General features: G+C 37.1%; 1 long non-coding RNA gene across 1 annotated transcript in view; it reads right to left on the reverse strand.

Moving 5' to 3' along the window:
• LOC140616092 (uncharacterized) overlaps window positions 1–23,405 on the reverse strand; it is a 65,055-nt gene that overhangs the window by 26,453 nt on the left and 15,197 nt on the right. The gene's annotated exons all lie outside the window — the stretch shown is intronic.

Consider the following 23,405-nt stretch of genomic DNA (forward strand, 5'->3'; position numbering starts at 1 on the left):
AGTAAAGCAAGTTACAAGTGCCAAGTTTGCAAAATCAGTTCCCGAAACGACATATCAAAAATATGCACAAATATTTTCTGCATAAACAATCGTTCTGCATAAAGTCTCTATAATATGTACTCTAATGTTTGAAGGACATGGTCAAGTTCTATAGGAAAAGATGGTATAAATAAAGGTTGATGATGCAGCATAAAACATAGGAGACACAATCCTTTCTTTTGCATTTGCGCTCTCAGACCTACTGAGATGATCCTGCCAATGTCAATGCATAGTTTAAGAAGTTCACGTGGAAATTACAGATTTCTAGTTATCAAACCAACCACCTCTTGACAAATACTTTTAGATTTCCACTCATTTAACTCACAGTTTAGGTTTTAAGCCAAACACACTATGCCCACACTGTTAAATGTACATTAACACTTGCAATAAAGAAACAAACATTAGTTGGTCCCATCATCTCCCATTGACAGACCGTCATCATTCTGGTACACAGAGAAACATATATTTCAGAAGCTCATGGCACATGGCGCATTTCTCCCCCGATTCAGGTTTCTTGTTTATTACCACATGCACATTTCTCTGGTATATTTTTAGTACAACGTGTTATCCTAGACTGATCATATGTTCACAGATTGTGGGGAGCCTGTGAAAGACTTTCCACTGTACTTGCTATTGGGCAAAACCGCGTCTGCTACCTGGTACTCATGCAGAGTAAACTGTAATGTGGAGACAGATGGTATGACCAAGTGGGAGAGAGACTCTGTCTGCAAAATCAGGAGAGCTTTGCTCTAGCAGGGGATGAAAGAGGAATGATCAAGTCCACCCCAGCGTGAAAATAAGATGAAAATATAAAAGAATGTCAGTATTGAAGGTCATTCCTTTTAATTTTGCCAAGATCTCAGCACCAAGTGAGCATGTGAACATTCCAAGGAAGGCGATAACTCCAGGTTCTCCACATGGTGAATGGGGCCTGACTGTTTGAGCCACGGGGGGTTAATATAGGGTTCAATACATGATACGTTGCATGAGCTGATTTGACAAACACAGTCACTCAAGGACACGTTGCCCAATATACTCTGTTCTGCATTAGACAATACAAAGAACTAATGTTTTTGCCCGAGGTTGTTTGTCAAATTGTAAATGAGACCTCACTAGTTTTATATACTGTGTGTTGCTCATGATGTTCTCATTTTCATCTGATCACTAAAACCAAGATCAAATTGGTTTTCTTCTTTCGAATTAGAAAAAAAATCAAATCAGTTTTTCCTGTCTCGTTTTACTGTGGTTTAAGTACCTTCCATGGAGTGAGAAGAGGTTAGCCAAATTGGATTTTGTTTACCTTTCCCACATAAACTGCTCAAGGCGCTTTTCCCCAAGACACTTACTTATTTTTACAGTTACAACGCACATGCTTATGCTCATGAAACAGGCATACGGGTTGGATTTTCAAAACACAAAAACATCTCTCTGATATAAACCAGCCCAATTCCAAGGAAGTCTCTGTTATATTTATGCATTTTCCATTCCCCCAATTATACACCCAGGTCACTAATTTGACGAAATATGGGTCATCGACCAGAGCACTGTCAATGGGTGCAAACAGATCAAGGGTGAAAAAGAAATGTTTGTTTTGGTTATAGGGCATTCTAAATGAACGCTTACTGCTGAAACAATTTACACTTAATTAAATGTTGTTTCTTACACTCTCCAAAGGCATATACTACATTATGCTGGGCAACAAGAGGCTGCTAAACTTTCAGCCTTAGCTGGTGGGCTGATGCTTCTAGAACAGGCATGGCATACTGAAAGCAGCTCCAGGGGCTGCTGGAGTGGCTCAACCTGGTCATTCTGGAAGCAGCTCTACTTGTTGCTGTTTCCACCAGTGCCAACTTCGTTCATGAACCCCCAACGATCTTACATAACAGCTTCTATAGAGATTAAATAAACGTGTGCGTTCTGATTGCATGCCACAAAGTCCTAAATTCTGTCAAATTATTACATTAAGATGAAACAAATTTGTAGGTACAAGATAACATTAACTTCTGCTATTCTGTGGGGTCAAACAGAATAGCAGGGAGTTTTAAAGAACTGTTAACCATCTGTTATTTGATATGGCCATCCTGGTTGGGTGAATGGACTGGTTATTTGGGAACTGTCCAAAGATGCAGTGTTGAAGAGTAGAAGAGCCCAGACAAAGAGGCAAGACCCCACGTCCTTAACTGGGATCTTCCTCACATAGCTTTCTTAGGGCTGGATCCATTTCCAATGCACCCAATTCCTTCATCAGTAATGACCTGTTCTATTTTTCAGAGATATTACGAGGATGTGTGTTCTCCCAGCATTTTGTTATACTTCTTAAACCAACAAATTTTTTAAAGAATTTTTATATTGCTTAATTATAAAGTAAGTATCCATTGTTAGGATATACAAGGACAGAAAATCATAAACTAAATAATCAAATTCATCCTGAATCTTATTGTCTCAAAGTACTGGATATTAAATAACCATTAAAAAAAACAGTTAAATTCTTAAAATATTTCTTTCCAGTTCTTTTTGCCCCACATGTACAAATATTTTTAGGAAGTTAGGATTGCATTTCCCATATTGAGCCTTTCCCTATACCTATGAATATTTCTCAAAAGCCTGATTTTTTTTTTAATGTTAGAATGATATTTGGCATTATTTGATGTACAGCTTCTGAAGTAACCATTCCTCTATTTTATTTACTCATTTATTTTAAATATTTTATTTATTTCTTCATTAGAGAGACACAGAGAGAGGCAGAGACATAGGCAGAGGGAGAAGGAGGCTCCTCCGGGGAGCCTGACATGGGACTCGATCCCAGAATCCCAGGATCATGACCTGAACCAAAGGCAGATACTCAACCACTGAGCCACCCAGGTGCACTCTATTTCTCTATTTTGAATGGGTACATTGCTCCTTCTTTTCCAAAATTAGGAAAATCTTCTAAGTGCTGGGGTTTGTGAATTACTCTCCACCTTACTGCAGGGTTGTCCAAAAGACATAATATTTTTATCAAAAGGCAAGATTTTTTTTTGTTTTTTTTGCAAGTTTTATATACACACCACAATATTATATCCAGATAAATGACATTGAGTTTTTTCCCAAATGAGCTGTGTATATATTCTATCAACATTGAATATAATCATTAAAAATATTGCCATTTTGGAATAGTGAAGTACTACCTCAATCATTTTGGTCACATTCGTGTGTATTAGTTAAGTGGATGTGATGTGTTTTTTTTTTTTTTTATTTGTTAACCCCTTTTGCAAACTTAATGGGTTTTAAATCGGAAGAAATATTTATATTACATGAACATGACTCCTTCATCATATTATTTTCCATATATATTTTTGACTAATGATTTGCTTAAAAGTCTTTTATTCCGTATCATTTCAAGACTTACTATAAGAATACACTAATAAAGATAGTGTGGTACTGGCAAATGCTCAACAATTAAATCAGTGAAATAAATACAGAGGACAGAAATAGACTCATACATTACGATCGTTTGATATTCAACAAAGGTGACAAGACAATTCAAGAGGGAAAGGAAAGGAAAAGGTTTTCAACGAATGATATCAGAACATCTAGATATTCAAATAAAAAAAATAAATCTTAACCTCTAACTCACTACAAACATTAATTTGAGATGGATCCTATACCTAAACATAAATTCTGAAACCATGAAACTTTCAAGACAAAATGTCAGGCGTGCCTGGGTGGCCCAGTCAGTTGAGAGTCCGACTCTTGGTTTCAGCTCAGGTTATGATCTCAGGGTTATGGGATCAAGCAACTCATTGGCCTCTGTGATCAGCAAGGAATCTGCTTGAGATTCTTGCTCTTCCTCTGCCCTTCTTGTTCATGTTCTATCTCTTTAAAATAAAGAAGTAAATCTTTTTAAAAAATGAGAGAGAAAGCATAAGGTATTTTTGTGGCTTGAAGATAATTAAAGGCTTTAAAAAAACAGAAAGTAAAATCCATTTTTTAAAAAAATTGATAGATTATACTTCAAAAAAAGGAACAGTGATTCATCCAAAGACGCCCTTAAGTAAACTCATAGACAAGCTATAGACAGTGGGAAAATATTGGCAACTGACATAGGACTGGTAACCTGAATACTTTAAAACACAAAACACAAAAACAAAATTAAAAAACTTTTATAAGACAATCATAAGAAGACAAACTACCCATAAGGAAATGAGAAGATGTAAACATATGCCTCACAAAGGATAATATGTAAATGGACAATTAATACATAAATAAGCACTGGATATCATTGAACATCAGGACAATTCCGCACCACTATACACCCACTAAAATAGCTAAATCAAAAGATAGATACCGTTGAATGCTGGGAAGGATGTGCAGCTACTGGAGCTTTCATACACTGTGGGGGGAGTATAAAAATGCTATAATTTTAGAGAAATCTCTCCTACTTTCTTAAGAAAGTGGAAAAATACCAAGCCTATAACTCAGTGATTCAAAAAAATATGTCCCCCCAAAAAACTTGCACAAAATTGTTCATTGCAGCTTTATTCATAATAACTCAAAAAAGGACACAACTTATACATCCAGCCATAGAAAGATTGATAAATAAACCATGTTATATTTCAACAGCATGTTGCTGCTCAGCAATAAAAAGAAAAAACTACCGATGTACAATGTTAACATGGATGAATCTCAAAAACTGTATGCTGAGTGAAAGAAGTCTGACACAATAAAGTACATATTCTAAGATTCCATTCATATAAAGTTCCATATAGACAAAACTAATTAATGGTGGACATGGAGGAGAGGATTTACTGGCAAGGAACATTATGAACTCTCTGGAATGAGAGTCATGCTCTGCTTATTAATAGGAGGTTGGTTTGCTCAGGTCATCAAATCATCATTTATTATTTGTACATTTTATTGTATATAAATATTCCTGAAAAGAAGAAAAAAGAGCCATCAATAAGCATCAAATCCTAGTTAACAATAGGCATACTAATGACATGTGTACAGTGACATGTAAGTCCGCAACTTAGTTTGAAATTCATTTTAAAAATAAGAAAGCCCAAATAAATATATGTGTAATAAAAATGAGTATAGTGAAATGCCAATTGTAGGATTTAGTTGGTGGGTGTATGGGTGTTCATTCTGAAGTCCTTTCAGAGTTTCTGTATGTTTGCAAACTTTCACTATAAAATGTTGCTGGAGGAGGGGGTACCAGCAGAATAGGGCAGAGGAACCATTCCTATCCTTTTTTTTTTTTTTTGGTGGACCCTTTGACAGGTTGAAATCAAAGACATGAACCAAATAGGAAGGACTATTTTATATACTAAAAACTTTGTGATTCTTTTAAAACATATCATATTTTAGTTTTTTAATGAATAAGCTGTATTTTTAGATCAGTTTTAGGTTCATAGCAACATTGGATCAAAAGTATAGAGAAATCCCACCTATTGCCTGTTGTCAAGCAAGTATAACCTTCCTCTATCAACACCTCAAACTGGAGAGGTACGTTTTTTACAACTGGTCAACCTCATCATTATCACCAAGATCCATAGTTTATGTTAGGGTTCACTCTTGCTGGTATACGTTCTATGAGTTTTGACAAATGTATAATAATAATATGTATCCACCATTACAGAATCATACAGAGTATTTTTGCTGCCTTAAAAATCCTCTGGAAAAAAAAAAAAATCCTCTGGGCTCTGCTTATTCATCCCTTCTCCACCCAAACACCAACAAGCATCGATTTTTATTTTTATTTTTATTTTTATTTTTATTTTTATTTTTATTTTTATTTTTTTTTAGTACTCTATAGCTTTACCTTTTAAAGAGTGTCATATACACAGAATTCTATAGTATGTAGCTTTTCAGATCAGCTTCTTTCACTTAGTAATAGGCATTTAAGTTTCCTCCGTGTCTTTTCACGGCTTGATAGCTCATTTCTTTTTAGTGCCTAATAATACTCTATAGTTCGGATCCACCACAATTTATTTATCCGCTCATTCACTGGAGGTTTCAAGGAATTTTGGTATTTGAATCACTGGGAGTATCAGCTATTACTTCTGGTAATCTGTACTGGAATAAGCCCTCAAGGTAGGCCTTTATCTTTCTACTGTACATATAGAGAGGGGAGGGGATGTGTCCCAGGGCAGAGAGACCCAAGCCCCACAGAATTATGTTACCTGGTATGTAAGTTTTCTAATCCAAGATTCACTTTTAAACTATTTTATTTATTTATCTATTTATTTATTTATTTATTTATTTATTTATTTATTTAAGAGAGAGAGAGATTGAAAGCAAGTGAGCATGAGTGCAGGGGAAGGGCAGAAGGAGACCAAGAAACAGAATAGGGAGCCTGACCTGGGGCTCTATCTCAGGAACCCAGGTTCATGATCTGAGTGGAAGGCCCATGCTTAATCGACTAAGCCATCCAGGCACGTCCAGTTTTAAACTATTTTAAATAAGAAGAAAGAAAGTTTGGGAAAAGGCCTCTTATTTAGTTTATAAATCTGGCCTAGAGGTTCAGAGGAAGAGAACTGCAGAGGGAATGTCCAGGGGCAGCAGCAAGCCAAACATTAATTTATTTATTTGAGAGAAAGAGAAAGAGAACAGAGTGAGGGGCAGGAGCAGAGGGAGAAGCAGACGCCCCACTGAGCAGGGAGCCCAATGTGGGACTCGATCCCAGGACCCCGGGATCATGACCTAAGTTCAAGGCAGATGCTCAACCGCTCCTCCTCCCCCTACAATCCTACTAATCCACAGCACCAGGGGCCTACACTGACCCAACATCTCTCTGAGCAATGGGACAGATAACCTCCTGATAAGGTAATGCATCCAAAAGTCAAAGCAGAACTGAGAAGCTTTCCTCCAACCTATTCTCTCTGCCATATGCCCTGACACAAAAGTATCAAGACCCTCCCCACATAAGCACTGCTTCTTGGTGATATTCACTCTCAACATTTTTTTTTTCTCAATTTCTGTTGCTTTCCCTTATGCATACCTTCCATGTGCTTCTGTAGTTTGTCTAGAATTGATTCTAGGAGAACACAGCCAGCAGCCTAGCCAAGGTCACTGTTGTAACAGGTCCTAGATGCTCCTGTTTCACATTCTATGTCTGGCTATATACATTATTTTTTTAACTTCTAACTGATTTTTTTTTTAATGAAAATTTAAGGTATTTGTCCAAGTGAAAATTTAAGGTATTTCTCCAAATTTGGACAAATAAATAAATAATTATAGGATTTATTAGACCCAGTATTTCCCTTTTGTAAAATACATTCATTTTTACTTCGATCCTTATTTCTCTTGTCATTTTTCTTGTCATTTGGAAAGATTTGGAAAAGATTCTTAAGTTATAGGTTAAGGTCATTATTTTCTGTTTTTCTATATGGTTAGATTAACATATAGAATTTTACAAAGTGAATTTTCCTTTTAATCCCTCTTTGAACAGATTTCTTGGGTTTTAATATCTGTCATTTTTTAATCATAAAAACCTAGCTTTACTGCAGATTTTCTTCATTGTTCCAAAAAAAAGAAAAAACTAAAACATTTTGCTAATTAAAAAAAAAAAAGTTCCCCAGCACTGATAGCTGGGGTACCAGCTCTTACCTAAAAGTTCACCAATTATCAATACTTTAAGCATAACTAAGGAAAGAAAATAACCACCATAGAGGTGAAATCCCCCCAAAAGCGCAATTTCCTAAACAGTTGGTTTTCATTCTAAGTGACTTTTCCTATTTTAGTAAAAATCAAGCAGTTTTTCACAAAGGATCTGCGGAGTTGTGTTCAAACAAGCGAACGTGTAGGTAACACTCCTGCTCCTGTAGCGACGTGTCAATCACTTTATATAATTAATTTCCTAATGATCCTGAAACATTTGCTTTATACCTGAATGATCTTATTCTAGCGCCAGGCAATTTTCTAGAACATTTTTAAATGTGAAATTTATTGGTAAACCCAAGCAGATACGTTGCACATGGCGTGGACTGGAAAAACTCAGGATTAAACCTTTTGCCAATGAAGTGTATAATATTTTCTTTGACAGAAGCAAAGTGATATATTGCATGTCACAGCTAAGCTGTAAAAATACCACGACCTTTCCTCAGTCTCAATTACGAGGGGTAATAGCTTCAGGCTGAAACTACGTGGGAATCCCTGACCGTATTTAACACGGAAAAACCATAGAATCGAATGCAAAGTGCATGGCCAAACTGTGTCGTGATAGGGTTGTCCAGTGGTCCATTTATCATTTTTTTCCTGCTTACTCTGGGGCTGACATCTACTTATTAAGTCTTTCCCTGGGTCATTTCACACTGCTGAAGAGGCAAAGTAGAAATCCCATCAGGAAGCCAGCACTTCCAGAGGGAAGGGAGGCGTTTTATTTGTGATGCCATCATCATCTTATTAAGCAAAAGGAAAACTGTTGATCCTGACAGTCCCTTCCTGCTGCTTCAACAGTGTGGATGATGCCCCAATGTGCGGGAAAATTCTAAGAAAAAGTAAACTCCTGTGAAATGGCAATATTTTTGAGTGGCCAGGGACCATGCCTCGCTGGTGGAGGAAGCCAGGCCCAGCTGAGCAGTGTAAACAGCCTGTGACCATCCCCCAGAGAAGAAGCAGGGGTGGGGTGGAATGAATAGGAGAAGTGATTCAAGAAAAGGGTAAATCTTTCATTGAACTCCATGGACTAAACCACCTCCATAGGGCAACTGGCCGTGTTTCACTGAAACGGGCAGTGACAATATGCAAACAGATTGCTTTTGATCGGGATGGCCTTCAGAAACCTTCATTTTCCCTATTCTTTAACTGAAATTTAGTGCCTTCCTTAACTAGGAATTGATGAGACAGGTTAGAGCCATATTCAAAATACCTCTGACTGTGTCACCAGCAGAAATCACAAATACCACATTTCAGCTGTAGAAATCTTAAGAAACATGGTTTATACCCACCACTATTTGAAAACTATAATACTCTTGCACCTGCCACTAGTTCATATTATGTAAAAAAAGAAGCATATACCTTATTGTATCACTTTTTAATCATTTGATAACTGAATTTCAGTAAAATTAATCAATTTTACAAAATTACCAATTCCTCTGGATTCCATTGTATTTTATTTTGGGTATTTAAAAACTTTTTTTTTTTTTTTTTTTTTTTTTGAGAGGGTTCTATACGCTTCACCATACTACAGAGTCCATAGCACAAAAAAACCTTGAGAACTTTTTTCTTATTAGGGTTGAATCAATAGGCAAAGTCCCTAACAGTGTTCCTTCGGGATGTGTGTGTGTGTGTGTGTGTGTGTGTGTGTGTGTGTGTGTGATCTCAACGCACAAGCATAGACCTATTCAGATCACTATGATGGGGCAGCCTGGGTGGCTCAATGGTTTAGCACCTGCCTTCAGCCCAGGTGTGATCTTGGAGACCCAGGATCGAGTTCCACATAGGGCTCCCTGCATGGAGCCTGCTTCTCTCTCCCTCTCTCTCTCTCTCTCTCTCTGTATGTCTCTCATGAATAAATAAATAAAATCCATTAAAAAAATCACTATGATGAACGCAGGCAACTTGCAAGAATTGCTTTTCCCACTTTCAAAGGTGTAGATGCAGCACTGGAATCTAAAACCAATGTCATTTAAAATAAGATGTGCTTTTAAATATGTCAGAGGGGCTCCTGAGTTAAACCTCTGCCTCTGGGTTTTCTGCTCAGGTCAGGATCTCAGGGTCCTGAGACTAAGTCTTGCCTCAGGCTCTGGGCTCAGCAGGGAGTTGGCTTGGGCTCCCTCTTCCTCTGCCCCTCTCCCCACCATTGTCTCTCACTCTCTCTAAAATAAATCTTAAAAAAAAAAAAATGTCAGATATCAGGACACATTCCAAATACGTAATTTACTTAAGTGTGGAGGCATCACATAGACCTAAGACTTCCTGAGGCCCCTTTTTGGGCTGTAGAAAACTGTGCCAGGGAGACAGAGGCTCACGATGAGATTTATTTCCTTGAAACCTCTGAGTTACTGGGGACTCCCTAGAAATGAGTGTCCCTGCACCATGAACGACTGGAGTGACGAGACCAAACTGAGGAAGTCTATGAGAATAGACAGCGACCGGGTGAAAGTGGTGGAAGTGGTGGCTTGCGTCTGTGCAGGAGAATCACCAGTTTCCTATGCGAGCCTTCAAATAACCCAGGTAGATGCTTCCAAGGGAAGAGGCAGCTTGAAACACCTGCCAGACCCAGAGAGCACAGAACCATCTTGCAACCACGAGAGTCAGGTGAGACCCGCCTCCTCCTACCCAACCTTGATGATGGAGGGAGAGATGGAGGTGATGAAGCCCATCCGACTACACACATACTCTCTTGACTTCCTGTCTGCAGCAGTCCCCACTGGGGGAGGTGGGAAAAGTTAACTTTAAATCAAGTCTGGAGTTGTGCATATTAAACACATCTGGACATTCTAATTTCTAAATCAAGATTCTGACTGGTGACTTAAGATTCTGTAGAATTCCATAGTAGCTTCATCATCTCATAGCTCAAGACACAGCTCAGGCAGAGAAAAATATCGCCCTCTAGAAGTGTAAAGGCACCTGGGAATGCAAAATGAAGTGGAGGTGTGCTTGTGCTCCAGAAGACTGCCCGTTCAGCATAACATCTCAGACCCCCTGTCAGGTCTTGCTTCCCAGCTTTGTGCTTGCCTGGAAAGGCTTTTCATTTCCCTCCAATGCACTGTACACCCCACTCACCCAGCCGGACTGCCTGCATACATTGCTTCGCAATGTCTTATTTAACTACAAACCCACATTGATTCTGTCCTCCAAATTTTTATTTGCCCTTTTGTAATACCATTTATTTGGCTGATCATTACCATCTTCTATTTTTTTACATAATTTGACATCTTTATAATCTGTGCTTATCAATGAGCTGAGGACCTCCAGGAAATTATATATCCCTGAGCTATACATCTATTAGCTGCATAATGAAATTGCCTTTGAATATATTCCACAGATACCTTATATGTGAATGTCATTCTATAAACCAATTGTTTTTCACTTTTTCACTTGAACATTTTTTTTTAAGATATGACCCTTTATAATGTGCTTGCCTTTTAGTATCTACAGAATTTTTCAATCCTCTCCTAAAGTAAACAATAAATCATATTGTTCTTGATTTCTTCTTTTTGGAGACTGTAGGCAATTTCTGGGCTTAGAAAATCTGGAGATTTGGGATGCCTGGGTGGCTCAGTGGTTGAGCATTGGGCATGATCCCGGGGTCCTGGGATTGGTCCCACGCAGGGAGCCTGCTTCTCTCTCTGCCTATGTCTCTCTCCCTCTCTGTGTCTCTCATGAATCAATACTTAAAAATTTAAAAAATAAAGAAAATCCGGAGGTTCATTTCTGCTCATTTCAAATATTAGTGTGAATAAAAATCTATTCCCAATCATATCTGTATGATTGTACAGCACATAAATCTGGGAATATTATCTGGTTACATATAAATATTCTAGGGGTGTGCTTGAAAGATATCTCCGGGTTTGATTTCAAATACATGATAGTTAGGAGGCAGCAAAATGACGTCTCAAGGGTCTTGTGTATCTAGAGAAGAATTTCAAGAATGTGAGCTTCCCAGCTTCTGAGACAATAATTTCTTTGATTGGATGTTCAGTTGGGCTTTGCCTGGCATTTTCTGTTTTTAAATCGAAAGGTAAATTTAACAAGAGAAGATGCTTGTTTGTCAGTTTTAAAAGCGGTTTGTTTCCTTGTGTTCCTTTTTTTAACCAGCACAGCTTTTGAAATTTGAATTCTTTCCTTGTTTAACACTGGATTTTGCTTTAGAAGTTAAAGTTTATAATACAGCCCTTTCTCTATCCCTGAAAACTGGGAGAAGAAAGACCATTTGGGAAATTCTGCTGTTAAGACTATTCCCAGTGATCCTATTTAAGGCAGATTATAGTTTTCAAAACGTGCCACTAATCCATATTTTCTTAATATCAGAACAGAAGTAGCTGTCACCAATAAAATATTCTCTTGCCACTTGACCAAACCTCTATCAAAAGAATATTTTATTTTTGAACTCACATAAGAAAAACATTCATAGTGCCTTTCTCAAATGTCTAACTCAAAATAATAATTCACATACTCTTGACATTTTCTCTATTTTTGTCCATTTTTTCAGTACATCTTTCAATATTTAAGTTAAATCTCTTCTGTGCCACAGTTCTAAAATTGAAAAACCATAATTGAAAAACCACTGAGAATTCTTAGTATCTGTCATGTAGGCTGATTCTGTTATTATTTGTCTAACAACAACACTCAGTATTCCTTCTAATTTATAAAGTCCATCAATTTGTACTTTTTTCTTATTGTCATGTACTGAAATTAAAAACAAACAAATAAATAAGATATAGTCTGTAGGCCAAACTGTTTTTGTGTGTGAGCTAATATTTTCTGTTTTTAAGTGGTTAAAAAAAGAAAAATAGCATTTCATGAAATGTGAGAAATACATGAAATTAAGTTTCCAGTGTCTATAAATAAGGCTTTTATGGAACACAGCCATGCACACTCATTTTCATACCGTCTATATTTACATATTTTCTTTGCTTATCACTTACATATTGGTATTTCTATATTGTCTATGGCTGCATTCATGCCACCAGGTACAGTTGTATAGTGACAATAGAGGCTGTAAGGCCCACAAAGCTTCATATATTTATTATCTGGTCCTTCACAAGAAAAGTTCAAGATTATGTCTGGTTTCTGGAACAATTCCACCGATGGACTATGGGCCACTAAGTTGTAATTAAGCATGATTGCCAAAGGTCAAATCTTGAAATATCACCTGTCTATTCCTCTAGCAATGATTACTTTTATAGTTCTTTGGCACAATAAATAGAGATTCTTCTTAATTCTTTTATTTAGTTGCTGTCTGACAAATAATATGTTTCTTTTCAAAATGGGCAAAACTATGAAATATACCCTTGAGCATGGTAAAGCAAACCCCTGACATGGCATCATCAATCCCATGCACTGACATACTGGTAGGTAATTTGGTCAGAATATAACCAAAGTCTGATATGACACACACCATAATTTAATATATACCTAAACCTGAACTCCAGAGAAGTTTATTCTTTCAACTAATTTCTCCCTCGAAAAAGACCTAATAAAAAAGTTCCTGCTAAATTTCCCAAATACATGATGTTGGAATTTCAAGAACTTCACTGTAGTGTTATATGAGATATATATATATATATATATATATATATATATATATATATATATATATATAAAAGGGAGACATAAAATATTTATTCACCATTTCATTAATTGCAAGAAAATAAACTCAAACTGAAAAAAATTATTGGCTTAGGTAATTAAAAAACTTAAGGCTAAAAATAATGCTAATTGGGATAAGGTTTGGTTTAGGTTGTGTCTGCTCTAACAGAGTAAGAGCATCTATTCCCAGTTGCTATAGCACAAAAATATAGATTCACTATGATTAGAACAATTTGGGAAATATTAAATACTTAATGTAACTAAGGGAGATTGGAGATTGAATCAGATAAATCTGAGGGACATATTCTACCCTAGTCAATATTTGTACCCCAGCTAACAGCTGACACAAAGAAATGGGAAGAATGGCTCCCCAAAGGAAAGTTGAGGTTTTCTGGTCAGAAGAGAAAAGAAATAGAAGGCAAGCAAAATTTACTATTAGAATTTACTGATTCTAACTTCATTTAGAACTCTTAGGAAAGTTGTAAATGCTATTGTCTATTGCCAATTCCTATTTTTCATGAAGAAAGTTCTAAAGTGTTATATATTGGGCAGGACTGAAAAAAGAGATAAAAGTAAGAGGATCTTAGAGGTGGTGCTTGACTGTTTCACTTAGGCCTGCTCCTTACCCACTTCCAAACATGGGGCCACCCACTGAACACAGCTGTTATTCATGCATTTATTACACTTGCCACATAACATATGGTGGGCAGATTACCTTTCTGTACCTACCTTTCATCATTTCTAATACAAGAATGGTATTAGTGCTCACTGGCTAAGTGATGTGAGACTTAAATGAAAGGACCTATATCAAATACGGCTATGGTGCCTAGCAAAAAGTAAGTCCTCAAAAAATATTATCTTATTTAATATTTTTATTAAATTGTTATTTTAAGAAGTAAATTCAAGAATGACTTCAAAATGGCCGTCCATGCTCAGTGTCTGATAAGGCACACCTACCTGGATCCATCACAGTAGACTTGCATTAGGAGCTTATTTCACATTCCACTAATCTACTTATGAAATAGTCATGCGAGAAATGTAAAAACTATAAAATTCTTATTATCATGAATTATCAAATAAACCCTGGATATTTTACCAATGAGTTTATTAGAAGAGTTCAGGAGTAAGAAAAGCACAAGGTTTTAAAAAATGTCTAAAAAGATTATTCATTGTGTTTTATATTAAAATTTCCCCACAATCCTTTGGATGTTTAACCAATTGAAATCTTTTTCCATTTGGACCACAAGCTTAAAAAACTGACCAAAAAGATACCAATGATCACCAATGTGCTAAACAGACATTCCTGAATTCATATCTGACTTCATTTCTTGGTCTTTATGGTCCTTTTCTGTCACTCTTTTTGTTACTGAGTCAGCTGAACTTAATACTCATTGATCACCAATTCTGTCAGTTACACTGGATCTGAATTTTTTAAATTCTTCTCTCTCCTAATTTCCTTCCTACTTCCCTGATTATAGCACTCCAGGCTTCTCTATAGATGCCTCCTCCTTTGACTGCTTTTCAAATAAATTTTCCTTATTTGAGATCCAATATATGCTTCTCTGTTCACTCTAGATGCCTCTTACCTAAAAATATGATTTATTAAAGGATGATTTACCAAGGAATCTCCAAAATATATATAACGATCCCAGATCTTTTTATTGAGTTCCTTCTACATATTTCCTTGGATATCCACCTGCAAAGTACTTTTGAATCATGATTTCAGCATACCTCAACCTGAATTATCTTTTTTCCATTTTAGTGCTTGTATTATTTATTTTCCTAGTTAATATATAGTTAACATATGGTATTATATTAGTTTCAGGTGTACAATATACTGATTCAACAATTCCATATATTACTCAGTGCTCATCATGGTAAGTATACTCTTGATCCGCTTCATCTATTGCACCCATCCCCCCACTACCTCCTCTCTGGGCAACCACCAGTTTGTACTTTATAGTTAAGAGTCTGTTTTTTGGGATCCCTGGGTGGCGCAGCGGTTCGGCGCCTGCCTTTGGCCCAGGGCGCGATCCTGGAGACCCGGGATCGAATCCCACGTCGGGCTCCCAGTGCATGGAGCCTGCTTCTCCCTCTGCCTGTGTCTCTGCCTCTCTCTCTCTCTCTCTGTGACTATCATAAATAAAAAAAAAAAATTGAAAAAAAATATTTAAAAAAAAAAAATTGAAAAAAAATATTAAAAAAAAAAGAGTCTGTTTTTTTGTTTTCTCTCTTTTTTTGTTTGTTTTGTTTTGTAAATTCCATATATAAGTGAAATCATATGCTATTTGTCTTTCTCTGACTTATTTCACTTAGCGTTATACCATCTAGATCCACCCATGTTATTGCAAATGGCAAGATTTCATTCTTCTTATGGCTGAGTAATATTTCATTATATATATATTATATGTACATATGTATATGTATATATAATCTTGAACAAGAAGGACAAATCTTAAGGTATCACAATCTCAGATATCAAGATATACTACAAAGATCTAATCAAAACAGTGCATTACTGGCACAAAACTAGACACATAGATCAATGGAATAGAATAGAGATCCCAGAAATAAACCCATGATGACATGGTTTATGCATCTGTTTTAATGCCAATACTAGCGTTTTGAGTACCATAGTTTTGTAATATAGTTTGAAATCAGAGTGTGATACCTCCAGCTTTATTTCTTTTTCATGATTGCTTTGGCTATTTGAGGTCTTTCACTGTTCTGTGCAAGTTTTAAGATTGTTCTACTTCTGTGAAAATATGCCATTGCAAATTTGATAAAGATTGCATTGAATCTGTAGATTGCCTTGGGTAGTGTGGACAATTTCAACAATTTCAATTCTTCCAATTCATTAGCACAGACTATCTCTCTATTTATTTGTGTCAGCGTCTTAGAGTTTTCAGTGTACAGATATTTCACTTCCTTGGTTAAAATTCCCAGGTATTCTATTGCTTTTGATGCAATTGCAGATGGGACTGTTTTCTTATTTTCTCTTTCTGGATAAGTCATTAAAACTACTTTTTATCATGCTTGGATATTCTCTGCCTTGTCATCCACATGTTTCACAGCCCAAGCTTCTTAAAAGAGTTACAAAGCATAATTCATTTTTTTTCTAGTTCTTTACTTTCTATTCTCTGATAAATTCACCATAAAATCTGATTAGTCTCACCAAGATCATAAATGAACCAATTGTCAATTTCAATAGTGACTCCCAAGTGTTGATGTTGCTTGACTTACTGGTATCTGTGCCGTTGACCACTCTTGCTTCATGAACTCTTCAAGACCCACAGTTTCAGGGATATTTCTTTGTCTTTTTTTATTTTGCTTCTATTTATTCTCCTACATCTTGCAGTGATACATCTTGATCGCTTTCCTAAGTCCCTGTTTGTGCGCCAACTCTTAAAATCATTTTCATTTCTAGGGTTCTTTGGCTGGTCATCATGTATCATTCCCAACCCAGTGATTCTCAAGCACTTTCAAGCCCAGCACACTGAGGACCCCAATATGCAGCAGTAAAATTACATTTCTAAAGCTAAGTTGGAGGAAGGAGATCGTGTCTAACTTGAAGAAGCACCTCGAGTGATTCTGACATGCTGCTCTCAAGTCAAGATTTTTATTCTTCCTGGCTGACCTCATCCCTGCCCAGTACTTCATTACCACCTCCAGGCAGATGACTCACAAATTTTTACCTTCAGTTCTTATCTATTTTCTCCGTTTCAACTTCACATCTTTAACTGCCTTTTCCCACCTCAAACTACATGTCCTGCTAGCACTTTTACTCAGACTGTTTGAGTTGAATCCATTATTGTGTTCTCTCAAACTTGTTCCCCATCCAGCACACCTACATCCATAATTATCCAAGTAAAAGCCTGGGCTTCATTTTCCCTTCTTTCCTATACACTGTTCACCACACCCGATGAGTCCTAAGGAGGCTATTGTTTTTCTTTCCTCAGCCACTCGCATTATGTTCCACTTTCTTTCTCACTGATATTCTTATTGTTTAATCTTTTGTCTGGGCTATTATTATCATCTTTTAACTAATTACCATGCCTCCAGCTCTGCTTTCTACAATCTATCTTCCATTCGGCTCCCAGAGTACATTTTTAAAATGCAGCTCTTATCATGTCACTCTCTGGATTACAATTCTTTTGAACCCCCATCACCTACAGGATAAAGTCCAGATTCTTCAGCCTGATGTTAGATCTCCACTGTCAGCTGAGCAGGAGCAAAGTTCCCTGACATAGTTTCACATAGTTATTCAACAAATATTTATTATCACCAGGCAATATTCTAGACACCAGGGATATTGAAAGGAAAAGATAGGAAAGCTCCTAACACTAATGGAGCTTACATTTTAGGTGACAGAAAACAATAAACACACACATACACACACAAAGTGGTAAATTCTATGTGAAAAATTAAAATGGAATGATATAATTGATGTTAACTAGATGGTTTTTGAGTAAACAAACTTGCCAAGTTTGTCTCTGCCTTAGGACCTTTGCAATATTGCTGCCTCCACTAAAAATATTCTTCTCAGGGCTTTTGGCTCCTTTTGTTTACTCAGGGGTCGCCTTCTGTTTGATGCCTTCCCTGACTTCTAACCCCATTACAGAGGAACCATCTACTTAATATCAATTATATCATTCTATTTTAATTTTTCACATAGAAACATCTTTCTCTTTTCTCTTTTCTCTCCCAGTTACCTCACTTAGTATCTTACCCATTCCAAAACCAGTCGACACTGATACTTGCAAATGCTTCTGAGTGAGTACTCTCAACTTACATTGCTGAAACTTCTCCTGTGAAGTGCTGAGGCTGCAAAACTCAATAAGATTTGTTCTCTGCCTTGGAGGGATTAAGAAGGAAGTGTGAGATGCAGGTGTTTGAACAACACTAACAGTGTTTTTGTCCCATAGAATCTGTTCATCTGCAAAAAGTGGGCTTCGATCTTTCATGTGCTTCAGTTCTATCTTAGCTCTCTACTTCTTTCTGATGATGTAGTTCTTATTTTATATATTTATTCATCAGGTTATATAACATTAGCTGCTGCAATATACCCCTCCCTAAATACCAATGGTTTAATAAATCCCTGTTGTTTTTTTTCTTGCTCATATCAAGTCCAACGGGTATTAGCAGGGGACTTAGTTTTGTACAGTCTTTCCAAGACCAGGATCCTTCAATTATATGGCTCCTTTACCTTTTAGGCCTTTGGTATTTTCCACTAGATCCCATACAGTTAACAGACAATGAGGAAAGGTGGAAGAACAGCCAAGAGTTTGTAGAAATCAGTCCTAGAAATGATGTATGACACTTCTGTCAATATTCTAGGCCAAAGCTCAGTAACATGGCCACAAATGACCTCATGAGAACATCTGATTGTGTGTCCAAAAAGAAGAGGAAATGCATGGCTACTGATGGCCAAGAGTTGAGTAACTTGTCCAAGACTGACTCTTTGCAGATTAGCCACTCACAAAGTGATCATGGTTATACCCATGGTCAATTGTTAAAGACACTCAGTTTAGGAAGAGTTTTTGAGGTGGTGGATTAGGTTAAGCATCCACTAGTTCACGTGAATTATATCCACATGGCTTGTGTCTAGTCCACTGATTACACCACAGTAGGAACTGGGATTGCTGCAACCACACAGGCTGAGCCTGTGGAATTAGGCAGGAACCAAAAATCTGCCACATGACACTGATGTTGCTTCCAACCTCTGATCATATCAGAGGGAAGCTAGTGCTTACAAACTTCATGGGCCAAAGTTTAATGTTCTTCTTTTAGAGTCTAATGCTAGATCTGCTAACTGCAAGTTTGCAACACAGGACCCACCCTCCTGCTAATGCTCCCGTTCCTTTTACTTTATCCTAGTAAATGCTGTTCCAGCAGACCTGCTGAATGCTGTCTAGGCTTTTGCCTTTGTTTACTCAACATTGGCATTCTGTGTCACAATATTTATGATTAATTCTTAGGCTTCCATCTAGTGTCTGGCTAAATCCACCTCCTGTGTCTATGTGTCCAGTCAGATCTACTCAGCCTCCACTTTTCTCCAGCATCAGATACCAACCAGTCTCATTCAGATCCTGTATGACCCCACTGGAGCATCAGATACTTCCTCCACTATATTCTATTTCTTTTCATCTAAAGGGTCACCAAGGTCTCAAATATAAGTGAGTCAGACTTGTGCAGACAAGTCACCTAACTGATTGGAATTATCATTTTATGAGTGCTTTGATAGCTTGTAATTCATGTTTATACATGTCTATTTAGAGGTGAAAGACAAGAATGCCTGACAATTGAAAATCATTTAAAAGATTATACTTTTTAGTATACTGCTGGCACTAGGATGTGCTTATTCCATTTCAGTATTAAAGGAACAAGTTATATCACAAATTTATTTATTTGATCATTTTCCCCACATACTTAACAAAGATGTATTATGCATTTATAGTGCACCAAATGCACTCAGGATAATAACTCTAGCAGGAGAATTTGAATCTTAACAGTTTTTTTAAATGGCTTTTAAAATTTTTCAGTTTGTAATTAGAAGGGCTATTAAAGGGAAATTCAGGGCATTTTGGAAAGAGAATAATATAGTACCGATAGTTGAGGTGGATTGGTCAAGGGAGAACTTTTGGAAGAAGTTGCATGTAAGTTACAATATGAAAGGTAAATGTGAATAAGCCAAAAACCAGAGAGAAGAGTATCCTACACAGAAAACAGAGTATATGCAGCAGTCTTTTGGAGAACTGAAAGAATCAAAAGATGACCAGTAGGGCTGAGCCAAGTATGTAGGTATGTGGAGGGTGAAATATGAGGCTGGGGAAGGGGCAAGTCTTGAAACACATTGCAAGTTGTATTTTTAAATTTGGATTTTTTCTTGGAAAAAGGTCAAGGTCTTTGAAGGGTTTCACACAAGAACCACGAGTGATCAGAACAACATGGCTGCCACATGGGGAATGAATTGACTAGAGAAAGTGTGAAAGTAGTGTATCAAGACTATTGAAGTGGCCTTACTAAGTGATGGTGGAGTTGGGAAGCTGGAACAGTGAGCTAGGGGCAGTACAACTGTGGCAGTAGTGATGGTGAGCTGCACAATTATTTGGGATTTATTCTGGTTATGAGACAGATTATACTTAAAGGCAACAGATCTTGCAAATCGTTGATATGAATCATTGATATGAAACTGCCATTACCAGTTAAAAGCATTATCATAAAAATAATTATATCAGACACACATAAAACATATTGTTTCCTTACATACCTGCAATGTGGTCCTTTGGTTATTGTTGTCCTCCTCTCTAACTAGAAATACTAACGGTTCTCATAAAAATACTATTTTAAGAAAAAAACCACAGATTTCAGAAAATTAAAAGAAATCATATTGTTAGATCTGAATACAATGAAGTGTAATAAAGGGAACTCTCAGAATGATATGCTCCTATGAAAATGTCACAGTCGGGCATTTGAAAGAAAAGCTAACTAAGTGGGCTTGGGATTCAAACCTGTGTTTTCAGGGACAGATAAAGGTGAAACTCTTCCCCAGAACTACAGGTCCTTATGGAGATGCTTCCATGGCTCTATTTAGGGTTAATTGCAAAAGGTATCCAGGTGAGCCTATGATAGCCTCATGAGGTCCTTTGAAGGGCTGTTTAGTCCACAATGATCAGAGGAGACTACTTTGGGGCATTTTCAGAATTTCTAAGACAAAAGATAACATATTGTCTTATTATCTTAGCTTAGTATATGAGAATCCCAAACCCTTCAGTTCCTGATAATATGTTTCATTACTTTTTTTGTTATTTCCGAGAAACCTTCTCCCTGCTAGTGGTTGGCTTATGCTCACTGAGGCTGGGTGAGGACCTGATTGTAATAGGTTGGGTGTTTCCTGTTTTTGCAGACTCTCTCTGTGACTCACTTTGCCCCCAACTTTGAGCCCTAGATCCTGATTTCAGGAAAACAGGAAAAATCCTATCAAAAATCCTATGAAGATGGAACAGGTGAAAGGAGTCTGTGAGGTAAGACTGTTGTTAAATTTAACAAAGAAAGAGGTTCTGAACCAGAGAGACTCCTCAGTAGCAAGAAGCATCCTGGCAGGGCGCTAAAGGCTTCCGAGAGTCCCCGACTCCTGTTAAATCAAGTGGTACCTTACTAGTATTGTCAGAACATCTACTTCTGTCCCTCAGGGAGCTAGTTCACAAGTGTATCTTGGCGGCCTGTTTTCTGAAAGTCCATGAAAGAGATGATATCTGTTTGAAGCGATCACTCTTTGTGTAGCACTTTTATTTTAGCATTCCCACGGAGAGAGCAAGCAGGGCATCTTACTAGTAGACAGTGAAAGCAAAGGAGAGAGAAGATGCTATTCTCTCTGAGTTAGTGAGGATTCTGTGTTGATTGGTTCAACACCAAGAAACCTGACCTTCAGACTGGGGTACTCTAAGGAATCCGAGTTTGTGTCTTTTGTTTTACAAGCACAAAGGATTTTGCAAGAGCACATACCCAATAGTTATTAGTGTAAGATTTTATCTCCTTCTTACGATATGATGTGCTATTGGCCCCAATTGTTAGTTATAAAATTCCCTCATTGTAGAATTTTATAAATGTGTATTTCCCTTGCAATGGGTCTTAAAGGGCACAAATATTGCATTTCCATCTATTCATCATATTTGTAAAACTCTACCATGTTTAGTATGTTGCTTACCTTTTTTTCCCCAAAATATCCAAACACAGTTGTGTTGTAATCTACCCCATATATATCTGGATTTGTTTTCTAGCAAGGGCAAATTTCACACTATAGAATTATGCAGTTAAGGGACAGAAAAAGGCAGTGCATATATTTGCTAATCCATATATATATGTATATATATATCCCTAAATATATATATTTTCAGGATGGAGGTATCAGTTAATTGATTAGAGCTGACTGGTGTCTTATTGATTATTAATAATAATTATTATTAACTCCTTCCCTTTAACAAATTTGGTAAGTTATTTCTTCTAACCATAGACATTTATTTTCATCCAAGTCTGTTCCAGATATGACACAAATATAGAAAGGCACCATTCTTTTTGCCCTTTAGTGTGTCATATTCTAGTGTCTCCCAACCTTGGCATTATTTATGCTTGTGGCTGAATAATTCCTTGTTATGAGGAACTCCCTCATTCATTTTTAGATGTTTGGCAGAATCTGTGAATTCTCCGCACTAGTTGACAGTAGCATCCTCAAGTCATGGCCACCAAAAAAAATGTCTCCAGACTTGCTAAGAATCTCCCATTTAAAAACCACCATTCTAGGAGCAAAAACAAACATGGACATAAATAGGTAAAATATAAGCAGCAAGTGCAATGGAGCAGGGTAGACACGATGTCTGGAGCAATTTGGCCTGAACTTGGAATTCTGGGTCTACCGAGCAGGTTACTGCATCTTTTCATTCTTTAGTTTCTTCCCCTGTACAATTGGGCTGTGCTTTGGGTTCTTGTGAGTATTAAATGTCTTTATTTGTGTGTGTGCGTGAGAGAGAGAGAGAAAGAGGAAAACAAATTAGAACAGGTGTCTGCACATATGATCAGCACTAAGTAAATGTTAGTTCTGATCATTCTAATAGAGAGATATTTTACAGTTTGGATTTAAAAGAGTTATGTTGGAAATGCCAGCAGAGAATCTCTCAATACAGCTGCATCTTCAATTAAGACATTGGATTAGGGAGTCTCTGAGTACCTTCAACTTTATAAATGTATGGCCACATGAATAAATGATTCCAACCAATCTTCTTCTTTTTTTTTAAAGATTTATTTATTTATCATAGACAGAGAGAGAGAGAGAGAGAGGCAGAGACACAGGAGGAGGGAGAAGCAGGCTCCATGCCGGGAGCCTGACGTGGGAGTCGATCCTGGGATGTGTGGGCCAAAGGCAGGCGCTAAACCACTGAGCCACCCAGGGATCCCCCCAATCTTCTTCTTTTAGAAATGTGAATGGAAACTGCTTGAAAGTGTTGTAAGTTTTCTAAGGACTAATCCCTAAGCTTCTCCTCAAATGTCCATCCATCCCCACTACTTATAGATTACAAGAAGAAAGATCATTCTTCCACATTGTTTGTGAAAATCTTCAGATCTACTTTACCTAA

Source organism: Canis lupus, chromosome 24 (genome assembly GCF_048164855.1).
Source record: "Canis lupus baileyi chromosome 24, mCanLup2.hap1, whole genome shotgun sequence".
In the NCBI taxonomy this organism is placed as follows: Eukaryota; Metazoa; Chordata; class Mammalia; order Carnivora; family Canidae; genus Canis; species Canis lupus.